General features: G+C 47.5%; 1 long non-coding RNA gene across 2 annotated transcripts in view; it reads left to right on the top strand.

The window, feature by feature from the left end:
• Positions 1-353: 353 nt before the first annotated feature.
• Positions 354-27,048, top strand: part of LOC146812277 (uncharacterized) — a 268,437-nt gene continuing 241,742 nt past the window's right edge. For both annotated transcript variants that reach the window (XR_014965890.1, XR_014965889.1), the window contains exon 1: positions 354-450. This is a non-coding gene — a long non-coding RNA (uncharacterized LOC146812277). The remainder of the gene's footprint in view (positions 451-27,048) is intronic.

The following is a 27,048-nucleotide window of genomic DNA, read 5'->3' as shown; positions in this document are numbered from 1 at the left end:
TGCGTTGTAATATACCATGACACTATATGCGCTGTACTTATGCCTTGTCTGACTACTAAGTTATGTGAGGCACTAAGAATGAGAGCTAATGAACCGGCATGCTCGCACTCTGGCAGGACCCTACTCTGCACCACACGTTTAAATAATGATGTCGGGGATGCTAATCCCAGTAATGCACAGGGCACTATTATGGGATTAATAAATAGCCATGGCAAATGCTCGTATTATCCATAAAGTACCTAGGTTCGTATGAGCCTTAATATAGAGTACGTGCCTGACACTAATACAGTCCAATGCAGGGAGCCATTAACATAATTGTTTCCAAGTTGCAGGTCACGCCCCGCACCATCTCGTGAGACTTCAGGCGTAGAGATCATGCCCCGAGTAACGCACCTGTGAATACCGCAATTCTGGCTCTCAAGCAGTGCGGAGACTCCCGGCTGAACCAAGGTAGGAAGTGTGCTTCGGTTCTCATCTTGGTTTCGGTAGCGATGATTAGAACTGCATGACTCCCAGTGTGCATGTCCAGCAAGAGTTGGTAGTATTAACGAGGAGCGCCTTTGAGCAGCGCGAGCTAAAATACTCCTCGATTGTTGTTAAGAGCATTAGTGGTGACAGAACGCTTTTGAATATCGCGTTGGTAAAACCTTCAGTGAATGCACGAGCATTGGACACTGAGATGTAAACCTGGGGCTATAGTGAGTGCGTATTTGCCGCTGACCGCGGCCCCCGCAGGGGGCCACTCGGCGGTCGGCGCCTTAGTGGCCCCGGGGCCCCGGTCACCCCTCCCCACTCCATACTTCGGGGGGGGCGGGGGCAGGGTTCCTGATCGTGCCCCCCTCCGTGTCGGGGGCCGGAAGTGACGCGAAAGGCGCGTCACTTCCGGGCCCAGGTGTGAGGGGAAGGCTATTTAGCCTTCCCCCACCCTCACTGGCGACCTCTTTGTCGCCCACCTCGCCTGCCCTTACCTCGTCAGCATTGGTCCGCCGTTCGCGCCTCCTCGTGCTCCGCCGGCCCCCACGGCTTTGCGTTCGTCGCCTCCACGCTTTCTGGTGAGTCTTGCTGCACCCGCTCCGCCCCGGCCCTGTCCCTGGGCAGTACCAGGTCGACGGGGCCCTGTGGCGAGGATTGCCACGGGCGGAGGGGAGGCAAGATTGGGGGCTGGGGAGGCGGGGGTTTGGGCAAAAGAGCGCGATGATTTATCTTTCCTGGACCGTTGCGGGGTTTGGGGAGCGCGGCCCGCGCAGGGGCCAGTTTCCGTGCCACGAGTGGCGAGATCGGCATTGGGTGCCGATTAGAGAGCTCCACGGCCTGCCTACTCCTGGGCATCGGGCATCGCTGTTGCAGAGAACTCGAGGGCAGCAGTGCAGGACCCGGGGCGGTTTAGCGCACTTTTTAGAGCATGGTGCTACTAGCGCATGGTTAAGGGGAGAGAATGTGGTCCGTCGGCCGCGCCGCCGCCCCTAGTGCGCAGTGCAGGATCGGGGGCGGGTTAGCGCACTTTGCGAGAGCATGGTGCCACTAACGCAAAGGTGAAGGGGAGAGAATGTGGTCCGTCGGCTGCGCCGGCGCCTCTGGTGCAGGAAACCAGGGTTCGAGCTCGAGGTCACACATCTTGTGTTTCTGGGCAAATCACTATTCTCCCCGTGCCTGTAGGTGTAATGTAAAGCGCTACAATATCTTTCGAGTGCGCGGTATATAAATACGCAGCAATAATAATTTGGCAAGTACGTTCCCCGTGTTTGGCCGCATCTTTGGGGCATGCCATGTGTAGCGCTCGGAGCGTCGGGACATCGGGCTCCACATCCGGGTTTTCCTGGGCAAATCACTTATCTCCTGATCTCCCCGTGCCTGAATGTGTAATGTAAAGCGCTCCAATATCTTTCGAGTGCGCGCTATATAAATACGCAGCAAATAAAGAATTTGGCAAGTTTGCTTCCCGTGGGGCCGCATCTTTGGGGCATGCTATGTGTAGCGCTCTCGGAGCGTCGGGTCATCGTGTTCCACATCCGGGTTTTCCTTCATGCTATGTTTAGCGCTCTCGGAGCGTCGGGACATCGTGCTCAACATCCGGCCTTTCCTGGGCAAATCATTTATCCTGGGCAAATCACTTATCTCCTGATCTCCCCGTGCCTGAATGTGTAATGTAAAGCGCTCCAATATCTTTCAAGCCGCGCTATACAAATACGCAGCAAATAAATGATTGTGCAATTTCAATTGCCGTTGGGCCACATCTTTGGGGCGTGCACTGTGTAGCGTCTCGGAGGGTCGGGACGTCGTGCTCCACATCCGGGTTTTGCCTGGGTGGATCACTTAATCTCCCCGTGCGCAAATGCAACCGGTGCTCATTAAAGCGCTGTCATTTATGTCGCGCGGTGCTAACCTGCATGGGAAGCGTTAGGTAAATGTTTAAAGTCCGTCGCGCAGTACGCAACGTTAATGCAGGCAAGGGCTAAGTGGACGTGTAAAGCGCAACTATACATTCGCGCTGTACGCTCCGACAACAATAATTAGGTATCGCGACGGGCGCTCGATTTTAGCGCCGTCACACCTTCGCGCCAGTCAAACCTAATTTTAATTAGCCAAAAAATATTGCGCAATGGTAAGTCTGGTGCCTACGGTCATAAATGGTCTCACATGACAGGTTTTCGAGTCCTGGGAACGCTGTCAAAGTGTCATAAAGTGGCGAAATTTCGGGTTTGAGGGGGCACCGTTGCATCTGGCCGGGGGGGCGATGGCTAAATGTGTAACGTAAAATCAGGGTGTGGCGCAGGCGCGCACCAGTCGCCGTGGTTGGGGTGGGGGGTAGAGGCGAGCGAGGTGGGCATTGTAAGAAGTGTTATGTATGACCACCCGTTAGGCTCTCGTCTCTGTGCTCCAGATCTCCCCCCCCCCCCAAAGGGCGGGCTGCGAGCCGCGGGTCGCGTCGTCATCCTGGGCAAAGCATTTATTCCCCGTGCCTCGAGTTGGGTCCGGGTGTAGGGACTGTAGCTCCAATGGCAGAACATCTGCTTAGCAGGCGGCAGGTAGCGGGATCGGTGCCCGCATGCCCCCAATATTAAAAGTGGATCCCCTTGGTTTCAGTCACTAACTAACCACAACGCAGATTGCGGACTGGTGGCGGCGCGGCCGCCCAGGGGGCGCGAACGCAGGTGGGAGCATCGTGGCTGCGTCCACATCCTGTGATAAGGGGCAAATCACTTATTTTCCCCGGGTAAGGCGTCCCATACACCCGGGCGACCTCGCGTGATGATTACCAAAGCAAATAATTACTAGTTGAGCATAGTGGCGCGTCTAGCACCTGTTACCCCGTCCCTGAATGATTAATGTACAGACGGTGACAATGCAGACAATTGTGTGACACGATAGGGAGCTCCAGCTCCATCTGCATACGTGGTGCTAGGGGAAGCGCTCCAAATCGGTCGCGCTGGATAGATGGTGCCATTATAGAGCCCTCTCTTTAAGGAGAGGCTGCGTGCTCTGCTGCCACTGCATAGGGCATGGCTCCCTCCCTGGTTAGGATGGCTCGGCATTACGTCTATTAGGCTTGCCAATTCCTCGCTGATTGAGCAGTTTTAGTTTGAAAACTAAAGGTGCAAAGTGTTGTGTGGTGCCAAGTTAAGGCGCTCCAAAAATTGAACATCACGGAATCTCCTTGACGGTGGTGTGGTCCGTCGGCTGCGCTACCGCCATTGGTGCGGGAATAGTTCTGCAGATAGCTCAGTTTGGTAGAGCGGGAAACACTTAATTGCAACGTCGTGGGTTTCAATTCACCGTCGTGGGTTTGATCCACGCAGTAGGCGCGAGGACTCATTGGCAGGTTTCGAGCCTCGTAGTCGCGTCCATTCCTGTGATTTTGGGCAAATCACTTATCCTCCCGTGCCTGAATCGGAAATGTACAGACGGTGCTATTTAAGGCGGGAGCTATAGCGCGGTGTAAAGGATCAATTACCGTCCGGCAGGGCGCACATTTTAGTGATCGCGGGTCCGTCGGCCTTTCGCCCGCGGGGCATACTTTGCAATGGCGGTCGCCCTCGCGAGCGAAGTAAATTAAAGGGGGTGCGGCCGGCTTGAAGCCGCATACCCTGTGCCGTGGGAGCCGGTAGGAGTCTAGCGTGGGTTCACAGCCCCAATGCACCAGCACTGCAAGGCTGGGAGCTGCCTGGGTCCCCGCTGATCGCGGAAAGTGCAACCCCGGTGGCTCTCCCTGGTTAAGGTTAAGGTTATCGCCCCCCCTCCCGTCGGCTACGCTGCCGTTGAGGGTGGGGGGGGGCATGCAGTGGGCTGCGTGCGGCAGGCGCAATGGACCTGGCACGGGGATCGTTTAGTATGACACGAATCTTGTAAGCCCCGTGCTTGAATGTGTAATGTAAATAAGGTGCTCAGGTAAAGCGCTCCAACACCTTCAGGTCAGTTCGCGCTATATAATTCTGCAACATGTATTGCTGACTTCCTATATGGCAGATAAATGACAAGTGCGTGCACTGTTCACATACGCGATTATGGGCATTAATAAAACCCCCGCACCTCAATGGAAAATCGGGTGCGGTGCTCGCGTGATCCGGTTTTGGGGATCGGGTAATATAATACGAATTTCTTAAGCACCCCCTGCGTGAGGATGTAATGTAAATACGGTGCTCATGTAAAGTGCTCCAAATGCCTTATTGTCGAGTTCGCACTATATAATATGCATCATGTAATTCCAGGCTTCCGATGAGGCAGCTACATGATACCAGTACATGCACTGTTCACATCAGGCGATTAAGGGTATTACTAATCCCCCCACGCACCTCAAGGCTTAATCTGGTGCGGTGCTCGTGTGACCTGGAATGGGGATCGTGTTCTATGGTACGTATCTCTCACGCCCCCCGTGCCTGTATTTGTAACGTAAAGACATTACTCATGTGAAGCGGTGCAATACCTTTGGCGTCTGGTTCGCGCAAATACAATATGCAACGTGTATGTGCTGGCTTGCTATAAGGCAGATACTTGATACAAGTGCAGGCATAGTTCGCAAGTTTTGCTCCAATACCTTCGGGTCGATTTCACGCTAGATAAATATGCAGCATGTATTGCTGGTTTCCTATAATGCAGACACATGATACAAGTGCACGTATTATTCACAAGAATTGCTTGTGCCCACATTCGCGCGCAGTAAATGATTACGGGCATTACGACACCCCCTGCACCCGAATGGGTTATTCAGTCGGTGCTTGTGTCCGGTGCTCGATTAATTTCGCGCACATTACGGTTTGAGCTAATCACTAATCGACCGTGCCCGAGTACGTATGTTAATACCTATGGCTCATGTACTGCACTCCAACACCTTCGGGCGGGTCACGCTGGGACTCTGGGAAGATAATTTAATATCCACGTGCCCGATGATGCATGTATATACAGTGCTCATGAACGGCGCGCGATTACCTTCGGATCGAGTTCACGCTGGGTTGCGATGCTGGGTAAATCAATGAATATCGCCGTGCCCGAATATGTATGCGAGCTGCTGGACCTGGTATGCCTGGGTTCCCGAGGGTGGTGGACCTGGCGGCTCATGATCTCACTCCCGTGCCCGAATATGTGTGTAAATATGTTGCTCATGCACAGCGTTGCCATAACTTCGGGTCGAGTTCGCGCATCATAAAAGTGCTACTTACAGCAAGGGTCGCGCAGTCCGATCCCGACCACACGTGACCACGTGTCGCTCGTCTCCAACCTTTTGCTGAAAGGGGGCTTGGGTCGTTTGTCATTGTTGTTTGGCCTCGACACCCACCCCCCATTCCTTACGGCCTCGCCCTCCCAGGTGCATCAGTCCTTGGGCAGGGCGGACCATGGGGAGATAGTCCTAACGTAGAACGGTCATTGCCATGTTAGTGGCAGTTACACACGGGTCGCTGCCGACAGTCTAAAAGAGGTATGCTTAAGCCTGCAACTCGGCCCCGCCAACATGCTTATGTGGGCAGCCTTCAACGGTCACTGATATGGGGAACTCACACATATCTAACTGTAACCTAGACACCCGGGTGGGTGCCTAGTCGGGCAGGGCTACGCAACCAAGATAGAATGGTAGTTATTATCTAATGCTAAAGGAAGTCTGGTTTGAGCCACTAGATGGGTTAGATATGGGTGCAGCTCAGTGCCTTAATCGCATTGAATACGGGGACGCACTGACTTAGCGGCAAAGAATAAGTGGTCACCACATAGCGCATCACTAGGGCTTAAATCACGGCACAAGGTTACCAGCGTGATTGTCCAAGTGGTTGCGGGTGCGCCGCTCGCGAGCAGATGGCAACCCGTGGTTTACCTCTGTCTCAAATCGACCGATAGTTCATGGTTAAGCCGATTAGCCTGCAGAACACTGAGCGGGGCACCATAACCAAGAGTTAGGCCTGCAGGAGGAGTAGCTGAAGGAACCATATAGGAATAGGTCCAGATGTACTTTGGGGGGCATTCCCATGCAACCAAAGACAGATTTCGGGTTGCTTCAATGAAGACCTTCCACCCGGTTTGTGGGTGGTATAGTTGTTATATAGCAAGTGTGCGGTCGTTCAAAGTTTGGTAAAGACCACGTAGAGCCCCAGGGCGTCAGGGCTTTATTGACCGTGCAGCATTCGCAACGTTCAGAATAGGGCCGGTATTTGCACCAAAGTTTCCGGTTGGTTCCCACAGACTTGTCTGCCCCCAAGGTTATTCTCTAGGGGTAGAACTTGAGACTAAGGGGGCATTGCCTGCTTCGGCGGCACAAATAAGCGATAGCTACACCGGGATGGAGTTACCATACAGGTCCTGCCACCACTGGGTTCCCCCCAGGCGATGGGATCAATTTAGGTGGGACCTCGAAGTCTACTTTTCCTGGGAAGCTTCCAGCGGTAGGGCATTTAGCAACAGATAAGGTACCAGCGTGCGAACTGGGTCAGCAGCACCGTGCCCGGGGAGCACGCGCGTTGCCCTAACTCGGAGGCCCACCCAGAAGGGGGCCCGAGTAGCAAAACAGGTGAATAGGCTCCAGAGGCGGGCCTCCGGCCGTCAGCTGGGTGAAATCACCATCATTTGGAGATAGGCCCAGGTAAAATAGTGCTTTTCATAATGCCTAGAGGACCATTGCGGCTGGTGGCATTCTCCACCGGAATCACCGGTCGCGTACTGCAGCTGCGGAGACTGGGATCCTGGTTACGGACACTTTTACCGTTCTCAGGGGGCGCCGCCAGCCAGCATATGGGGGCTGCTGTCCCAATAACTGGGGTGTCAGCGGGGCAAACACAAGGGGACATTATGGCAATAGAACATTGGTCACGCCCAGGGTGCACTGAATCTCTACTTCAACGGAGCAGGAATTTGGCACCGCTGGGGATGCTCTGGGTTGTGGTGGGGGGCACCCCCCGCCACCCTCCTTCTGAGGAGCATGATGGGAAGGGCGTAGCAGGACTTAGTCAATCCTCAACGCGTGAACTTTACTGTCAGCGCGCAATGTTTAAGCCGGATAGATTCCCGAAGCTGGTACGCCTAGGGGGTTACATCACTGAGGGATCTATAGGGGCATAATTCCCATAAGGAATAGGGGATGGTGCCCATGGTCACGCACTGGCAGCGAGGAGCTCTCCTGTGCCCCGGGTTTAGCAATCAGAGGGGCTGGCCAAAGGTTAAGTAAACCCCTTCTCGCCTTCATAGCCTAAGAGGGCAGGCCCATAATTGTGAAGAGGGTAACCTGCCCGCATGGGGGGCGAATAGTTCTTGGCACATCTCCCCAGGCCCAATGGGTCCTTTATTTCAGCAGACCCTATTCCGATTAGGATAGCGTCTCGGGCCTTGGGGGCCTTGATGGGGCCATCTACAACACCAGGAGCTATAGCTCACTGGTAAGTCTTGGGTTCGAGTCCCGTAAACGCTGTCAAAGTGTCAGAAGTTGGCAAATTTCAAACTCTTCAACAACCTGGAGCCATAGCTCAATGGTAGGTCTTGTGCCTACGGTTGTAATGGTCTCACAGGACAAGGGTTCGAGTCCAGGAAACGCTGTCAAAGTGTCATAAGGTGGCAAAACTTCAGAATCATCTTTTTGGCCGGTGGATATAAGGGATCTCACAAGGTTTGAGTCCCGCTAGCGCTGTCACACTGTCATGAAGTGGCAGAATTTCAAACTCTCCCTTCTGCTAGGACGGTTCCCTTCCAGCTAGTCGCAGGAAGCCCTAGATAGGAGAGGTGGCAGGTAAGACTATAGCGGGTTGGTGGGGGGCCCTGGCTGCGACGGTTAGCCGCCTCCAGGGCTGTGGCGGAGTTACAGGGCGATCTGGAAGCAGGCCGGTACAAAGGGTACCTCTGCGCGGCACCACGTGGTGCCTGAGCCAAAACGAGGAGCCTCCAGAGAGGTCCCGGAAGCCGGTCGGCGCCCCGCTAGGCCTGTGGGCGGTTGTGGGCCTGAACAACCGGGGGTTTGCTATGCGACGCTCCGCCCCGAGAGGGGGGGTGTGAGTAGAATCTCAACGGCACGTGATCGAAAAAGAATCACTTGGGGGGCAGCACCTGCGGGTCGTTCCCGTGCTGCCCGGCTCATCAGGCGGGGCAGGTGAAGTAGATGGCCGCCTGCCCTTGGATCGCCCGTAAGATAACCCACCTATTGCATATCCTGGAATTATGTAATAAATCCTGCAGCATTTGTTACCCATCTACAACTGTTTCTTGTGTCTTCTTTGGGTAACCTAATTTGGGGGAGGGGGGTAAGCGGGGTGCCCCTGGGGGTACTATGCCGCTGACCGCGGCCCCCGCAGGGGGCCACTCGGCGGTCGGCGCCTTAGTGGCCCCGGGGCCCCGGTCACCCCTCCCCACTCCATACTTCGGGGGGGGCGGGGGCAGGGTTCCTGATCGTGCCCCCCTCCGTGTCGGGGGCCGGAAGTGACGCGAAAGGCGCGTCACTTCCGGGCCCAGGTGTGAGGGGAAGGCTATTTAGCCTTCCCCCACCCTCACTGGCGACCTCTTTGTCGCCCACCTCGCCCTTTTACCCTCCCTACCGCTTACCCGGCGTGGTGTGGTGGGGTGGGGTTTTTGGCTGAACGTTTTAATGTTTTTCTTTTCGTTGCAGGCGGAGTTACAGGGCGATCTGGAAGCAGGCCGGTACAAAGGGTACCTCTGCGCGGCACCACGTGGTGCCTGAGCCAAAACGAGGAGCCTCCAGAGAGGTCCCGGAAGCCGGTCGGCGCCCCGCTAGGCCTGTGGGCGGTTGTGGGCCTGAACAACCGGGGGTTTGCTATGCGACGCTCCGCCCCGAGAGGGGGGGTGTGAGTAGAATCTCAACGGCACGTGATCGAAAAAGAATCACTTGGGGGGCAGCACCTGCGGGTCGTTCCCGTGCTGCCCGGCTCATCAGGCGGGGCAGGTGAAGTAGATGGCCGCCTGCCCTTGGATCGCCCGTAAGATAACCCACCTATTACATATCCTGGAATTATGTAATAAATCCTGCAGCATTTGTTACCCATCTACAACTGTTTCTTGTGTCTTCTTTGGGTAACCTAATTTGGGGGAGGGGGGTAAGCGGGGTGCCCCTGGGGGTACTAATACCTTAGACAATCCCCACTTCACTGAATCAGAGTGTGCCATACCTGTGCTTCTAACTGTATTGTTGCTTGCCAAAAGAGTGGATAGAAGTCGGGTAAATGTCTCTTCAAGGCACGTGATACATAACGGGTCTGAGTACAAGAGACATGCTTGTTTGTTACTTTCACTTTTAATCCCTACAGGTAAGGTTCATTCTCAGGTGCTAAATATATTATGCCTGCCAGAGGCGCAACTAGAGCCAAATTTCGGGGGGGCTAAGATAAAATTTCGGGGGGGGGGGCCTGAATCTTTTAAGCCATAGGCAGAGTGGAGCTGCAGGGGCTCTTAGAAGGGGTGAAACACCAGCGAGGCCTCATTAACATGCAAATGGTCTTTTAAAGACCTGTGAAGTGCTCGGGTGCGGCTGTGTGCGCGCCGCGAGGCTGTCTCATCCCGGGCTGCCACACGCGACGGTGGTGGGGGGGGGGGGGGTGCTGAAGCCCTGTGAGTCCAATGGGTGTTGCGCGCCTGATGCCTGCTGCGAAGAACGTGTACCGTGCAGATGACTGAACAGTATTTCATGTGCAGTGCTCAGTGGGTTGATGCTTTTGTCACAAAGATACCTTTTGTTACTGTGCAGTTAATGAATTACAATCATAATCTAGCACATTGAGCTATGAACTGCTATCAAAGCGCTAGATGTAAACAGCATGGTACAGGTTAGAAAGTTATGTTTTCCCCCCAGTCTTTGACAATCCTAATTTTAGTAAAAAAGGGTTTGTTTGGGTAAAAAATAAATCGTTATTGGTCAAGTCAACCCTAACCACTGTGTTACATGCAGAAGTTGTATTAGTCATTTAAGCCTATTTATTCCAAAACAGTGCTTTAAATGCATGCTTGCATTCATTTTTTTCAACATTTTCTCAGGGACGGGGGGTGGGGTCACCTTCTATCGAAACCTTACTTGAGGAAGGCTCCCTTGCTGCAATTTAGATCGGGTATTGTATCTGGCTTTCATCCGTGCCAGTTAAGGATGTGGGTGGATCCAGTACAGTAAGCGAATAGAGCCAGTGGAGGAAGTTAGTGAAGCTGGGGGAAATGGGCGTGGCCTCCTACACAAAATTGAGCACCTGCACTTAATATTTTACAAATTAAGCCAGTGGGTCAAAGTCCAGACGGGAGGGGTGGACCTCAGAGTATTGGCCCAGCAGCCTCCCAATTAATCAAGGCAGTGCGTCCAGACATGGCACGCGAATGGAAGCAGGAGTACTCTTTCCGCGGTTGGCCAAAGGACAAGGTGGGGCAGTGTGAACTTGCCAGGGCTGGCTGTTATTATATTGATGGGTGAAGATACTGCGGAGACCATGTCTTAAGCATGGTGTTGTGCCACTTTAGTTTTTTTTGTGCTGGAATTTAATTAATGTGTTGTTTGCTTCAAGGTGACTACACACCTATTTGTGCTGCTGTTTCATTGCATGCAAAGTGGTGAGGGGCTAGAGCCAGTCACCCCCCTATCGCCTACAGCTACCACCTGGCACACATCTAGGGATCCTGCTCTTAAAGAACCCTGTGTCGACATTGCTAAGTTAGCATGAGCGCTGCTACCATGATGCTGCTTTTGCGCATGTTGCTACATGACTTTATTTTGCAAGGCTCCGTTTGTGCCTTTCACATGAGAACTGTCTGCTTTATGCGTTCTCTGCCTGTTCCTGGAGTTTAGTCTGAACACGATGTGCAAGGTCGATAAACAATGCCCCTTGTTGTTCTGTTCTGGTCAGTCCCCAGCACCTAGACAAAACATGCTGACACAGCTGCACTGCTGAAATCTAGTTCTTTTGTATTATGGGAATGCATGTTCTAAAAACACACTGGGAGAGGGACCTTTCCAAGGAGAAGAGCTATGCTGTTCCTACGATGTAAAACTACCATCTACGCACTAAGCTATGGGTTATGCTGATAAAAGCCCAGAGATCTTCTTACCAAGGAGAGGGTGGTTAGGCCTTATAGTCCTTTTCCACTGTCTGTATACGGTGACATCCCCCTTTATAATCTATGGGATTGTAACAATGCTGTTTTAGGTTTATGCATTTCGCTGCTGGTAGTGGCTCGTATATTCTGTGTCCTAGAGCACAATCGTTAAAATAAGCATTTTGAACGATAAAAGTGACTTTGACAATTCTTATCGTGGACAAGTACGAGTGAGTGAGCAAAAGGGTGTGTCTTGCTACTGTGATTCCTGATAGTCTGGAGTGTTGTTCTGGGTTGTCTAATATTTGTAACTTCATGATTATGTAGGAGAACGAAAAAGACACTAAAGCTTGTCGATTTTGGGTACTAAGGTGGTAGGAAGGTTCAGCCCCTATACACCGAGGTCCTGTGTTCCTGCACATAGTTCTTTGTATGTGCAGAATCCCCGCAACATGGCGGTCCCCAATGGTGGTGCTGATCTTTTTTTTTGTAGTTGAAGCAGATGCAGCGCACCGCTTCGAAGTGTAGTATTCGTGGGTAACCTTCCCATTGGCGGATGGAACAGATAACTTATTTCACGAGTATCTTGCCTCCGCGTTACCGTTGGATTATCGCCCTTATCGATCTCTTGTGGTTCTGTTAACTGCTTGGCAGCACACTGTATGGTTTAATGGCACCCTTCCTCACCCTAAGATAGTCGTCCGTTTAGGTCCCTTATCAATTGATTTGGCCACATGGCCCGTTTTGGCAGGGTATACCCCGCACCCAAATTATCTTAATGCTACAGTCGCAGAGCTACGCATATTGAATACTTCATTGATATGTATAGATAGACCTGTTATGCAGTTCATGTCGCGCAACATGCCGGTGGGACCACCTGGAGTTTCTGCACAACCTTACGGGCCCTATGGTGTTGTTATCAGTCCTATAATTAATTCAGTGATGGACAAGCATCCGCAGAGTAAGGGAGAGCTTCCTTATTGGCTTGCAGAGGAATTTTGGCAACTCAAAGCTGTTTTTCTTAATACGACACCTGTGAGAAGCACAGGATACTGACCATGAGTTTACCTGTTCCGACCTGGCTGATTGTAACACTTTGGGTAGAGTGTTTGCAGCGGTTTATTCAATGTGCTTTGGTACTCCCTCATTGACCGTTCTCCCTTCCCTGATAAAACGTGTTCAGGATGAACATGGGCCAAAGCGACCCTGGGGTTTGGGATGAGACTAGTAGGGGGGGTTCAATATTGTTTGCGATATGATCCTTGCTGTTGTAAAGGGTGAAGCTGTAAACTTACAAGTGGCACAACGCTTAGAGGCTGTTGCTGATGCAGACAAACAACACAAATTGCCAAAGATTATTGCTAAAGTTTATAAAACCTTAGGGCGCAATAGTCTGGGGAATTAAGCATTTTACTAAAACTCCAACTCTGTCTCAAAATCAACAAAAGGCCCAGGCTGATTATGATGGGTGCCCGTTCTTTCCTAAAAGAACTGGAGAAATAAAAAACAGGGGTAGCTACAACAGGAACATGGTTCGCGTGCTGGTTCACTGACTCCTGAGTCTTCTGAGCATACTTCTGACTTGCGCGACCGCGCAAAAATGAATACTCCTGATAGATTTCAAGTCCCTGATCAGCACTCTACTAGTTCTTTACAAGACACATCGGGCACTCAAGTCTGTGGTGGGGAAGGCCAGGATCATGGCAAAGGTCCGGCCACGCAACAGGGGTGGGATCAACCTCAACAATTTGACGTAAAAACCAAACAAGAGGGACTGCCTCGTTTTCAACCCCTGTATCAAAAGAAGAAGGTTCCCGCTTAAACAGCAAAATATGCCTCAGATATTGGGAACGCTACTCCTGGACTGGACATTGGCAGTGACTCTGCTCGACAGCACAGCGGAGGTTACTATAGTGCGGGAGGCACTGTGTCCCTGTCTGGAGGCAAGAGCATCTGATACATTTATTACAGTGGAAACAGCAGATACTCGATTTGCACCCCCTGATAGACTTTATGAAATTGTCTTAGAAATTGTCAGGATTCGATGATCCGGGTCAGTCAGACAAGTATCCACAGAAGCGAAGATAATGTCCGTCCCCTCCCTATAGGATAAATGCACCTATGGTAATTAAACAACATCAAGTGGATAGATATCCAGAGGGAGAGGAGAGACCAAAAAGAACCACCAGGGATGCTGTTGCAGTCAGGACAAAGGGGGGATAAGCAAAAGGCAAAAATGTAGGTCTCGCACAAGACTGAAATTTCAGGAAGGCAGTATTCCAAGAGATTCAGGGGTGCTCTTAACTCCTCGACAGGCAAGTAGATATCCAGCTGTTCTCCAAGTATAATACGCAGGGATGTGCGATGAAGTTCTTCACAAAAGGAAAATCAAATGTCTCTCCTCCTAAGGTAGTCTGTCCTGACTATAATGTGTTTAAGTAGTGCTTGCAAAAAGTAATATTCCTTACAAAAAAAAAAAAGGATCCAAAGTCTCCACCGATATATCTCCTCGGGTTTTTTTTTAGTACAACGTACTAAGGCTAAATCCAAAAAGCGGACCCGATTTTGCGGGTTCAACTCGTATGTGTCCAAGACTGATTTCCCACTAAGAAACTCTAAAAGGGTTGCCGAGTTTATGCACAACTAACAAAAGTCACAGTGATTTCCCAAGTCTTGGCGAAGTGTTCGTGAATAAAGAAATAATAAAGTTCAATAGTCAGCGCACCGTCGCACTTCTATATGTAATCACCCCAACCTCCTACAAGCTGCGGAGCAGTTACCGGTAACGCGCACTCGCGAAACCGGGAGAGGGAGATAGGAATGCAGGCAGTCTTGTTTGACAACTTGTAGGACCGGATGCGGGGTGGGAGTTTGAAGGGGAAGTAACCCGCAAAGCGTCCTTGCAGAACGGGCTGACTTTCGGCAATATGCCGATGTAGGAAGGGCAAAAGACAGCGCGACCTCGCGCTGTAACGAGGCTGAAGCAGGATTCCTCGAACAGGCTGAAACGCTAATTCGAAGACTCCTCTGTGGTCTCTCCTGATGACGATACGTTTCTCCGGACTCAGGCAGGTCTCCAAGGCAAGGGGGCGTGGTTCTACTTGAAAAGGAAGCCAAGCACTGGATGACGTGTTTTCCTTGTTTAAATACCCTAGAATCAGCTGACCACCCGTTTAGCGGATTAGAGAAAAGCATACAGGGCGATAGCCATCACAATGCATGATGGGAGAGGTAGTCTTGTGAGTGTTGGAAACCACGGGAAATGATCTACAAGAAGCTTGGAGCCTGACAGAAATTGAAGGTGATACACAGTGTACAATTACAGTGGTTTTCTTGGAAAATCTCACCTCATATGACATTTTGTTGGCCGAGGCGGATTGGCCTCCACTATTTGTACTGGCTGCCTCTCGAGGGGAAGATGTGATACTTCTGAGTTTTTCATGTTATGTCCCTGAGGAAGCTAAACAGGCTTACGCATCAGAGTGGGCTTTGGCCCTACCCCCAGCGGTGTACCGCAATCAGGTGGGCTGGGACAGAGATTCACCGGCCAACGAGATACCATTACGGTCTAATATGCGACAGCCGCAATATCCAATCGGATGTGATGCTAAGGCTCCTGCTTGTGACATTTTGACTCAGTTGGAATATCAAGGAGTAATTTAATCCGGTGTATCACCGATGAATAATCCTCCTTTTCTGTTATCGAAACCGGATGGTTCATATCACATTGTGTTAGATTATCAAAATTTGAATAGGCATTGTCATACCTTTTGCGGTACAGAACTAGGCTTAGTGGGATGGGTATGCTCAGACCTGAGTCCCGTGCTCTCCATGCCACTGGAATCAAGCTATCCTGGCTGAAGAGGGGTGAAACCCCGAAACCGGTCCTAGGATGCTAGTTTCTGGTCCAGGGAGGACCTGGCTTGGCAGTTCGGGCTGGACTGTTCCCATGAGGCACAGGGTCAAGACTGATTTGCATACGGCTGGGTTCAAACTGGGGTGGCATGGTGAGCAAAAAAACGATGGATTTGGGCCCAGATCTCTGCACTGGGGTGAATGTATGACATTGTTCTGCGTTCTGTCCATCAACTGTTGTATTTGCACTTATACATACTCTTGGCCATCAGCGTGTGGGAGCACATGCTGTTGGTATTTCTTTGGCGGACGAGGCAGCCAAATCTGCAGTTGCCACGTGTTCCATTGCAGCAGTTACAAGATCATGACTAAAATAGATAATTACATTTTGGCAGCAATAGTAGACACTATTCAAATGTCTATAATCTGAGACTATACAATTGGAGTGATCGGGTTTCAGAATGGGGAAAAAGAGGATAATTCATTTGAGAGACAAAGGGTTCTATTACTTACTGGTACTGAAGTTAGGAAAGGAGTTCTTTAATGGGTGCTTTAGCATCCCATTTAATAGGATACTGTGGCTGAATTTGAGTTGTAAACAGTATAGAAATAGCATGGTAAGGTGAATCCTTATCCAAACCCATGTGATAATGATGAAGAGCTGGGGCAAAGTCAAGGGCCCATTCAGACACATATGCATGTTTTCCTTGTCTGGTATGAGGTGTGAGAAAGAAGGGAGATTATCATTCTCACCCCGGGGATACGCAAGAACAAACGGTGGGGGCCAATAGACCCCCACCAATAAAATATAAGAAGTCAAGTTGTCCCAAACAATTGCTTTAAAGCTCTGTTGAATGTCACCCTAAATTTGGATTTCCAATTGATAGTCTGTCCAGTGGGGCTATGTGGGTGTCCTCGGTTCCAACTGTAATGAAGTCCATCAGTTGCTTTTGTTACCGGAAATGAGTGGAGGTTCTGGCGTACTATGGTGACCTCTGCTGCACTGTCGAGGAGTCACCACCCAGAAGGACGGTTCTGATCATCCGTGGCATATCTAGCTGTCAATGCTGCAACTTTCTTTTTATGGAATGGGGCTTTACATGGAAGGAGCCTATCTCCCTTCCTTATCTTCACCTCAGATGAGGGTTGTCTCTTTTTTTAGTTGCACGTACTCTTCTTTTCTGTGATTAGATCATGCTCTGTGGTACTGTTGGGTGAATAATTCCTTATCGGTACACAGAGAACAGATATCAGGAATCTACTAACGATTTGGAGTCTTGATTTTAGTGCAACCACGAAATTCGTAAAGCCTCTTCGAGAACTCTGGGGATGGAGTACCTCCACGTTGTCTTGTTTTTTGTTGTTGCTTGGGTTTATCCCCTGAGTCATTAGAGAAGTAAAGTGCTGGCCTACTGTCCTTCTAAGAACTAGGCTTGCCAAGAAGTGGTAATGTACGTCTGGTTCCCAAACTAGGAAACTACTATTGCAATGCAGGAAATACAACATAATGACTTTAAAGTGCCTTTTTTTAAACGCAGAAGAAATTACGTGTGCCGTTACGACAGATTTAATGGTAAGTTTAATAGGTAAGCTTTAATAATAGAATAATTTTAAAGATTGATGTTTAATTTGTTTTTGGTTAAGTTCTGTATTTTTAAAACATACTTTCAAATATATAATCAATGGATGTTAGGGAAATAGGGGTTTTGGGTGGGGAAGTGTTTTTAATACTTGGGTTTTCATTTTAATACCTGGGTATTAATGAATTACATTTTTTTTATATAGTTTCATTATTAAAAAATAATTACTCTTGGGTGTATAACACCCACCAGCACTGGATGTGAGGGAAATACAGGTTTTTACTAGGGGAGTGTATTAATACTCCGGTATTAATTACCATACAGGGTATTCATTTATTTTAAATATTAATGATGATATACCTTAAGAAAAATCCAAACAATACTCATGGATGTGTAACACCCACCCCCTGTGTGGGATGTGAGGAAACAGTGGTTTTGGGTAGAAAAGTATATTAATATTCTGGTATTAATTTGTAATACCGGAGTATCAATTTTAATTCAATACATTATACATGTAAAAAAGATGTTTAGCTTGGGGGGGATGTAATACCTATTTAATTTTTTAATAAACTGTAAATAAAAAACATAGATTACATTAAACATATAACTTTATTAAAACAATATTTATTTAGAAATGCAATAAAATTCTGAACAAATCTACAAATATTAAATAGTTTAATTTTTTTTTAATTCCTTTAAAAAAGGTATTAATATTCTTGTAAACTAATTTTTGATGTACTTTCCCCTGCTTTTACATTGATTTCAAAGGGATCTATTATCCTTTTTTCCTTTTTGCTTTCAGGTTTCACATATGCGGTTGTGTATATGTATCTACAGTCTGTGGAGCATTGCGTTCAAGATCAGAAGTAAGTAAAAGCTGTGGTCAGGGAAGTCAAATTTAATTTATTAAACAGATTATGGGTGGCATACTTTAGTGTGAGGAGAGAGGAAGGAGGTAGCAAATGTTTCTCTGTACGTTGATGGCTCAAACATTGCATTCGTAAGGATCTTGGGTAAGGACTTTTGTATGATTCATGTGTAGTTGTCCTCTTTAGGGGTGGGCGGAATTTGCGGAATTAACCTTCGCAAATTATCGCGAGAATGTTTAAAATTATCGCAAACAAGCAGAAATATCGCGAAGATGCGGAAGTTTTTTTCCGGCATGTTCGCGAGATTTTCTGCATGGTTGCGGGTCGCCAACTTACCCATGTGGTTGCTTGCGGGCGCGGCCATCTTGATTTGAGTTGTTCTCGCGGTGCATGATCGCGAGAAGAAAGACGTGATCGTGCGACGCATGACGTCACTGCGGGCGCGAACTGTCGCGAGACAGCGCAAATGGCTAAAAACAATACAACATCTCATGGAGAACGCGACCGGATCAAGAAAACTTGTCGGCGAACGCAGGGATTCAGGTAAGGCGATCGCGCGCGCGCGAGAATGTATTATTTTACAGCGCGAGCAAGAAACAAATTATCGCCAAGCTGCGGAAACCGGAATTTTTGACATTTTCGCGCTCTCCGCGGAACGCAAAAATGTCAAATTATCGCAATTTCCGCGAACGGAACGAAATTTTTGCCCAGGCCTAGTCCTCTTATGGGATGTTGCCCCATTCTAAATCTGAATTTTATTACTCGATCTACAAATTCAAGCCTGCATATTGAACTGTATGTTAAACTTTCAGAAAATGTCAATCAAAATTTACTGCAATGTCTTGCCCAGGGTTCCAAAAACTTGATGAGGACAGTGCAAGAGAGACGTAGAGGTTAAGAAACTGGTAAGTGATCACTTTCCTTGGGGGCAGCCTAGAAGGTAGGATGTCTTAAGCAACTTCCCATGCCTGAATACCTCTGTAGTACTTGAATCTTCTGCAAAGTCCGAATTGGAATTGTAAATTAAAAAGCTACACTACAAGCTACTGCAAGGAGGCAGGTGTTAGCTATTGAGAGGCATAGACACCTGCCGCCACTTGTTCTTTAGTTGGGTATATTATGATACTTCTTGACTTCTTATATTCCAAGTTAGTCAGATGTTTTGCCCCTTCAGTGCTACTACCAACTGTGAAGGCTTGATGTTTTTTGGGGGGTTGGGGAGGGTATATTCTTCGCCTGTTGGACCTAGTATCTTTGGCATGATTCTCCTCTAATTTATTTCCTTCACCTCTCATTTTTCTGCTGGCGCTGTTTTTCGTGGCTCTGTTTTTGGTGGCTCTGCTCTTTTTCACAGCCACTATTGGTCAGCTCACTTTATGGCAATACTGTTTTTGCCGGTTCTGTTTTTGGTGGCTCAATATCTTTGCGGCTCGATTTTTTGGTGGCTCAATTTTCTGCAGCTCACTATTTTTCAGCTCGATTTTTGCTGGCTCAATTTTCTGCAGCTCAATTTTTGGTGGCTCAGTTTTCTGCAGCTCAATTTTTGGTGGCTCAGTTTTCTGCCGCGCACTAGTTGGCAGCTTTATTTTTGGTGGCTCAATTTTCTGCAGCTTGATTTTTGGTGGCTCAATTTTCTGCAGCTCACTATTTGTCAGCTTGATTTTCTGCAGCTCACTATTTGTCAGCTCGATTTTTAGTGGCTCATTTTCTGCAGCTCACTTTTTGGTGACTCACTTTTCTGCAGCTCTATTTTTGGTGGCTCAATTTTCTGCCACGCACTAGTTGGCAGCTTTATTTTTGGTGGCTCAATTTTCTGCAGCTCACTATTTGTCAGCTCACTTTTTGGTGGCTCATTTTCTGCAGCTCACTTTTTGGTGGCTCATTTTCTGCAGCTCACTGTTTAGTGGCTCTTTCTATTTTGGTGCATTTCTTTTGATGGACATCTTAATGCTGTTAATGCCACTAACATAACCACTATTATGTTAACAGGCTACTGCTGTCCTCTCTAGGAGTTGAACCTGCCATAGCTCATTGTCTTGTGCACATTGGTTAGTTATGTGTTGAAAAAATGTAATTAAACCATTTTTTTATAACAACTTTGTATAGTTACTATGGCTTAGAGAATGTTAGCTTGATTATAAGTTGTTGGGTGTCTTAAATCCCTTTTAAGACATATATTTTTAAGGCTCCTCAATAAAGACATTTTAATTATTTATGTGTACTTGTGTCGTCTTATGGAATTCTTTCCCCATGCTAGATCTGAATTTTATTATGAATATCTGCAAATTCAGCCCACAAATTGAATTTTACATTATACCTTCACTAAAAAATCACTGTATTGTCTTGCCCAGGGCAGCAAAAAATTGATAAGAAGTGGACAGAGCGACAGTAAGAGTTACAAGTAGCCGGAAAGGAGAGTTTAAGACATTTGTGAAAGATCACTTTCCCTGGGGTCAACCTAGAAGGTAGGATGTCTTAAGCAACTTCCCATGCCTGAATACCTCTTGAGTACTTGAATCTTCAGCAATGTCCGAAATGGAATTGTAAATTAAAAAGCTACACTACAAGCTACTGCAAGGAGGCAGGTGTTAGCTATTGAGGGGCATAGAAACCTGCCGCCACTTGTTCTTTAGTTGGGTATATTATGATACTTCTTGACTTCTTATATTCCAAGTTAGTCAGATGTTTTGCCCCTTCAGTGCTACTACCAACTGTGAAGGCTTGATGTATTTTGGGGGGTTGGGGAGGGTATATTCTTCGCCTGTTGGACATGATATCTTTGGCATGATTCTCCTCGAACTTTTTTCACCCCTCATATTTTTTCTGGCGCTGTTTTTTGTGGCTCTATTTTTGGTGGCTCTGCTCTTTTTCACAGCCACTATTGGTCAGCTCACATTATGGCAATTCTGTTTTTGCCGGTTCTGTTTTTGGTGGCTCAATATCTTTGCGGCTCACTATTTGTCAGCTCGATTTTTGGTTTCTCAATTTTCTGCAGCTCACTTTTTGGTGGCTCAATTTACTACAGCTCTATTTTTGGTGGCTCAATTTTCTGCTGCGCACTAGTTGTCAGCTTGATTTTTGGTGGCTCTGCTCTTTTTGGTGGCTCTGCTCTTTTTGGTGGCTCTGCTTTTTTTGGCAGTCACTATTGGTCCGCTCTATTTTTGGCAACTTGGTGTTTGGAGGTTCTGTTTTTGGTGGCTCAATATTTTTGCGGCTCATTATTTGTCAGCTCGATTTTTGGTGGCTCATTTTCTGCAGCTCACTATTTGGTGGCTTTTTCTATTCTGGTGCATTTTTTTGATGGACATCTTAATGCTGTTAATGCCACTAACTTATCCACTATTATGTTAACTGGATGCTGCTGTCCTATCTCGGAGTTAAGCCTGCCATAGCTTATCGTCTTGTACACATTGGTTTGTTATGTGTTGAAAAAATATAATAAAATATTTTTTTAAACAACTTAGTTTAGTTACAATGGCTTTGAGAATGGTTAGCTTGCCTTATAAGTTGTTGGGTGTCTTAAATCCCTTTTAAGACCTATATTTTTAAGGATCCTGAAAAAAGACATTTTGATTATTCAAGTGTACTTGTTTCTTCTTATGGAATTCTTTCCACATTCAAAATCTGAATTTTATTATCAATATCTGCAAATTCAGCCCACAAAGTGACTTTTACATTAAACTTCCACTCACAAATCACTGTAATATCTTGCCTAGGGCAGCCAAAGATTGATAAGAAGTGGACAGAGCGACAGTCAGAGTTAAAAATAGCCTGAAAAGAGAGCTTAAGGAATTTGTCAAATATCACTTACCATGGGGGCAGCCTAACAGAAAGGACACCTTGAGCAGCTCCCCACGCCTTAATACCTCTTGCGTGCTTGAAGCTTCAGCAATATCCGGTTTAGAACTGTAAATTCAAAAGCTACACAACAGTAAGCCCGAGCAGAGAAATGAACTCCACTTGTGAAGTCTGCACTCCATGTGCAATGAGAAGTTCCTGATAAATTCAGCATTCCCTGTGAAGCAGAGTTTCACCACTATAAACTATAGCATTCCTTTGCTCTGCTACATCCACAAGGTTTGTACTGCTCTGGTGTTACCTACGAGCGCTGAGAGGTTTTCTGCTGGCGCTTACCTATCTCCCATGCCCCCTCCCCCAGGTGGTGAGTTAGTTAGTAACTGCAAGGATGTGAATAATGCTGTTGTATGTCTTCCACGGTAGGACATGTGGTTTGAGTGTGCGTGCACGGCCCAGGAATTCTTAAATGCATGCAGGTCTGGCCTGTAAACAGAAATCCTGAAGGGAGGCTAAGAGGATCACTGTTAAAACATAGTGCTTTTATTGCATATCAAAGTGGATTCAGGTGGGAGTCTGAATCCAAGAGCAGTTAAAAGTAATCTATTTGTTGAGGTGGCCCTCCAAATGTACCCACTGCAATCAGTCTGCCTCTCATCCATGGATTTGTTTTTGGGTGTGGGTTTTGAAAGCACAGGTTTTAAGCAAACCAATCACTAACAGCGTAATGCGTTAAGTTTGGATCTGCTCTTTCAATAATTGCCTTACTTCATTCAACGAATCTCTTGGCTTGAGACAATCCGTTGCATTTTGGCTTGGACAGTGTAATGTAGCTCAACTAATGCTATTGGCTGTCATCTCCCACCTCAGTGCTTATGTGGAGCTGCCTGAGTGCAGCTGTGTCTGAACATTCGAGCAAGACCCGTGAGAGGGCGCCAGCAGGAGCTTGCACTGTTGGAATTAGCACATCAAACACAGATCTAGTGGCTTTTCCAATACTTGTTTTATTTCAGTCCAGGGACACCCTTCCTATTGTACCAGCAAACGGAACGGTCTTTTTCAAACTTTCTCTTGCCCCACTTAGTCTGCTTGCTGCCATCACACTAGCAATTACTGCTTTAAGTCATGGGCATGATTTTTTTATTTACCTTGCCGACTAACTTGGCAGTCTACACTATTGGGGCTGCTCTGCTTCCTAATGCTTTGGGGAAAAGGGTTGGTTATGCAGAGTATAGACTCTTGTCTTGTCGCTTCTGTGACCTTCAGATGGAAATGATGCATGGTCCCTGCTGGCAGGTAGAGGGTGAACCCAAGACCTAGTCCAGCAGTGACCCAATATGAGAGGGTAATTACAGGGTTGTACAACCTCTACCTCATTCCCACCAGCTCTGCAAGAACCACACACACACAGGTTCTCAACCACAGGCCACATGCATCAAGTCAGGTGGGAGGAAAGTCCTAGCTAGTCTAACACTGACCGTCCAGGAGGGGTCAAGAGGTCCTTTGCTCCATTCCTTCCAGCCTGTTTGATACAGAGTCAGTCCCTTGTCAGGTATGCCGGTTGGATGGACTCAGACCCAGCCCTTCCTCCCTTTTGGCGGCAGCAGCCTAACTGGAAACATGCCTGACTGGTCAGGCCTCAGAGAGGCTAGTAGGGTTGGTGCAGTCATGATTCCCATGTTACAGCCCCTGTCCGATCAGGCAGTTCAGAAGCACAGGTTTGTCCCCTGTGTGTTGTACCTGCGCCAGGTAAATAAATCTGCTGTAAAGATCTGTTTTACTGTGACAACAAACTTCCGTCCTCATATTATAGCTCCGTCGGTTAACAAGCTCACTACAGAGATGCTACCCTGTGTCCTGCAGGTTTCAGGTTTATACTCCAATAAGAAGTATCGGAGTTTAATGCAACTGCTGCAGAGATTAGAGTCTAAACTGCATGTTGTGGATTTCAGGATCAGTAAAATTCATCTGTGGTTTAAGGCGCCTGTTGAAGAGAGCTATGTGCAATCTGTATCCGACTCAAATCAAACAGGCTTTATTCGGTTAAAAATGTAATGTAATGAGGCATTTATAAAGCGCGACCTTCACTCCGAGGAGCATCATGGAGCTAAGCGAGTTAGTAGGTAAAAAAACAATCCTAAAAGCATCCTGAAATTAATAAACATCTTCACATCACAAAGTATACAATAAAATGCATTTAAGAAAAGATAAAGATCTCGGGAACGAACACCAAAAGACCATATGCATAAAGTGCTACGTACAGGATACCCAATTCAAAGCAGGGCTATGACCCTGGTAACTTCGCTATTCGTCACAGAATAGACAGTAAAGTGCATTAAGTTTTGAATTTCATCAATATGTACGAAAATGCGTAATATATAAAGTGCAATGTGCGAAATATATAATTTAAAAACAGGACTACAACCCTGGACATCATTTATCAATATGTGACCCATTTTCTTCATATACAAAGGCCTCAGGATGTGAATTATTGTATCTCATACTGATTGCCTTCTGGATATAAACACTCACTGCACCACAAACTCTATCATTTGCTAGGCCACAGATGTACTCAAAGGCAGTTTTATATGTGAACAGTCTTTCCTTTAAAAACAATGGTCGTAAAAGACTCTTCCTAATATCTCCAAAAAAAAGCAATTAAAAAGTGGGCTAATCCCATTCTTAGTCTTGTAAGGTTAAATCTGTGTTTTGTGTGTGTGACCTGTAATAAGTAATATTGTATCCCTATCGCAAGGGTCCTATCACAGTATGCCTTGGGCAAAGGTTTCCAGTTTGCATTAACGTCCCTTAACCAATTACGTGATTCTATAAGACTAATCTACAAGTCTTTTTTTGTCATACTCAAGTATTCGGGAAGGATTGATAAAATCAATATTTCTGGCGCATTCATTTAAAAGATTTTTGATATACATCAGCCATGGGATTTTTTTCCCATGGTCGAGTGCAAGGCAATCCTTTATAACGTCCTGGGTAAACTTTGTGCCTACCTTGCTCCATATCCCGTACCAGGCATTAAACTTACTGTACTAATAAAATCATTAATGTAAGAGACTTCCAGTTCTTTGTGCACACTATATGTAGGGGTAGAGTTGGGTACAGCTAGCAGCCATCGTAAAAAAATGTTTTGTTGAGACTGGAGGATTGCACAATTAGCCGCTTCCCTAAGTGCTGCGCCATAACAGATTTCAGTGAAACATTTGCTCTTATATAGTGTCATGATTTCCCTGTTAGGTTTATTACTCATTTTTTTTGAAAATCTGAAGATTGCCTCAGTTATCCTAATAAATGTTAATTTACATTATTCAATATGGGCTCCCCAATGTCCATTTGCTGTAAATACTAATCCTAGGTATACAAATGAATTTGTTGCTGCAATAGGGACACTATTCACGTGGGGGGTCCTAGTCTTGACTTTTTCTTGCCTACACACAATTGTGAATGTCTTTTTCAAGCCAAGCACCAAGTCCTTTTCATGCATGAATTCTGCAAATTTCTCAATTAAGGTCTGGAGTTCATTCCCAGTTCTCGATAAAAGAACTGCGTCATCCGCATAGAGCAAAGTCGGAACAGCACGTTTGCCTACTCTAGGGACATCAGCATTTAACTTTTGCTAACTTTCATCTACTCCATTTCTGTATAGGGTGTTAGAAATGGGGGTCTCTAGTTGGCAATGGCTGGCCACTGTCCAAGTAGGGACCCTCCTTCCTAAGTCAGAGTAAGCAGCCTACACCTTTTGACAACCCCTGCTCAACCCTGTGGTAACGTAGCACGAGCAGCTAGGCTTATCTCAGAGGCAGTGTGTGAAGCATTTATGACCATACACAGTAATAAAATGAGTAACACTACAAATGGACACCACTCAAGTAGTTATGAAAAATAGGTATTTTTATGTAGACTTAATCACAAGACCAATAACAGTAACAATCCACCATACTATAAAAATATAATTACTTTAGAAATGCTGCAAGGAAAAATAGTTCAGGATGCACAAAATGATGTCTAGTTCAAGGCAGGGGTCTCTGCGACCCTTTTACTCACAAAGTATCTGGTTCCTGGAGCAAAGCAACAAAAATGTCGCTAAGGAGTTGTTGCGATAGATTTCCTCACGCTAGCCAGTGATGCGTTGAATCCTTACCGCAAGGGAGGATGATGCGCTGGGTTGCGGGCAGGACAAAAGCGACAAACTCCTTCACGCTGATCCGGTGATGCGATAAAATCCTTGCCGCAAAGGGAGGATGATGCACCGAACCTGTTGCGTGTGCGATCTTGCTGCGATGACAAAGTTGGCGCTCCGCGAGGAAGCGACGATGCGGTGCGGGGAAAATGGCGAACGCTCTGCGTCCGCGCTGCGATGATCCTGTTGCGATGATTTCCAGATAGCGGGCGTTTTCAGGCCCGCAGACAGGTGCTGCGACGATCTTCGGGGTTAGCGAGCACTCTGCGACAGCGGAGCGGCGATTTTTCTCACGCTCACCAGCTGCAGCGGCTCGCTAACGGAGGTTAGCGACGATTTTCAGTGCTCTCTTCTCAGCAGTAGAACTAGAGGCCCTGGAACACCCAGGAGCCTCACCTGCAGATAGTAATCCTCGCTGGGAGGAAACAGGAGGCTGATGGTGGAGTCTGATGTGCCTGAGACTCCAGCAGGAGGCTAGCTCTCTCCTAGCCCTTGGGTAGTTGCTGTAGCAAAAGAAATAAAAGTCCAATCAAAGTTCATTTCCTCTTCTTGAAGTCCAGTAGTAACAGCTGCAGGCCAGTCCCAGGAACAGCGCACAAGCACAGTCCTTCTCCTGCAGATTCTTGTAGCCACACGGACAGAGGTTCTTCTTGTTATCCAGGAGCAATACCATTTGTAGGGGTTTGTGCACAAATATTTATACCCCCAAAGTCTTTGTTCTTAGGGGTCCCAAGTCTCTGAACCCAGGCAGAACCAGTTCTGCCCAGCCCTGGAGCACTTTGTTGATCAGGCTGCATCCTTCCTTTCAGAAAGAGGGGGTCTGCCTCAGACGCACAGTGGGAGGTGGAGCCAGCGTTCACCTTGCCAGGCACAGTCCTATTCAAGTGCAGGAGCTACCCCTCCCCTCACACCAAGGCAGGTCGCTCTATTCAACCCAGGTCTGACTCAGCCTGCCCTGTCCCTCCAAAACCAGACAGCCAATACACATCATAGCAGAGAAAACTGGAAGGCTTAGGCAAGAAAGTACCTATACTCTAAAAGTGGTAGTTTCAAACACAGAATATAAAAATAACCTTCACTAAAAGATGTATTTTAATATTCTGAGCTCAGGCATACTAGATTCGTTTTTCTACCATGTTCTGTGGGTCAGTTAGGACTATAGAATGTAATAGCCCAGACCTCCCATTCTGGCCTATGGAGAACAGGTAGCCTTACAGTAGTGAAAAACGAAATGGGGTGTAATTCACTACTAGGACATGCTACA

Source organism: Triturus cristatus, chromosome 7, assembly GCF_964204655.1.
Source record: "Triturus cristatus chromosome 7, aTriCri1.1, whole genome shotgun sequence".
In the NCBI taxonomy this organism is placed as follows: Eukaryota; Metazoa; Chordata; class Amphibia; order Caudata; family Salamandridae; genus Triturus; species Triturus cristatus.
Note: the sequence above shows the minus strand (reverse complement) of the source record. Positions and strands in the feature narration are given on the sequence as shown.